Source organism: Oncorhynchus tshawytscha, linkage group LG17, assembly GCF_018296145.1.
Source record: "Oncorhynchus tshawytscha isolate Ot180627B linkage group LG17, Otsh_v2.0, whole genome shotgun sequence".
Taxonomy (NCBI): domain Eukaryota; kingdom Metazoa; phylum Chordata; class Actinopteri; order Salmoniformes; family Salmonidae; genus Oncorhynchus; species Oncorhynchus tshawytscha.
Window position 1 is genome coordinate 15,908,445 of NC_056445.1, and position 568 is coordinate 15,909,012.

The 568-nt window shown below is 37.3% G+C and overlaps 1 protein-coding gene across 1 annotated transcript in view; it reads right to left on the reverse strand.

The window, feature by feature from the left end:
- LOC112217182 (protein kinase C theta type) overlaps nucleotides 1-241 on the reverse strand; it is a 23,320-nt gene extending 23,079 nt beyond the window's left edge. The window contains exon 1 of the mRNA XM_042300265.1: nucleotides 100-241. The gene's annotated coding sequence lies outside the window, so the exon portion shown is untranslated. The remainder of the gene's footprint in view (nucleotides 1-99) is intronic.
- Nucleotides 242-568: the final 327 nt, after the last annotated feature.

Genomic DNA, 568 nt, shown 5'->3' on the forward strand with positions numbered 1-568 from the left:
TAGGCATAGCTAGTAATATACAATGTTATTCTATTACAGACTGGAAATTAGTCAAAATGCAAATGATGAATAGGCATAATAAAAAACATTCATGCCTACCTTTAAAAGTCAAACTCCAAACTCCAAAACACAACTTCTTTGGTGTTGCGGTTCATTTAAAGCTAATGTCCATCTTGCTGCTTCAGAGTTTTGTAATAACTGTGTCGAAGTAGCCTTGTGGAGGCACTAATGATAACCTATCAGAATAAGTGCAACTCTATTTTAGCACCAGCAGCACTACCGCAGACATCAAGGTAACGCCCCTTTACTATAAAACTGATCAATTAATGAAGGATTCAATGCTGTCCTCATGTGGAGTGAAGTGGTATTACTGGTGTGCAAATTACGGGTAGGCTGGAATGGATCTCCGCAACGCATTAAAAAAAATATATATATATTTCACCTTTATTTAACCGGGTAGGTTAGTTGAGAACAAGTTCTCATTTACAACTGCGACCCGGCCAAGATAAAGCATAGCAGTGAAACACAAACAACAACAACACAGAGTTACACATGGAATAAACAAACA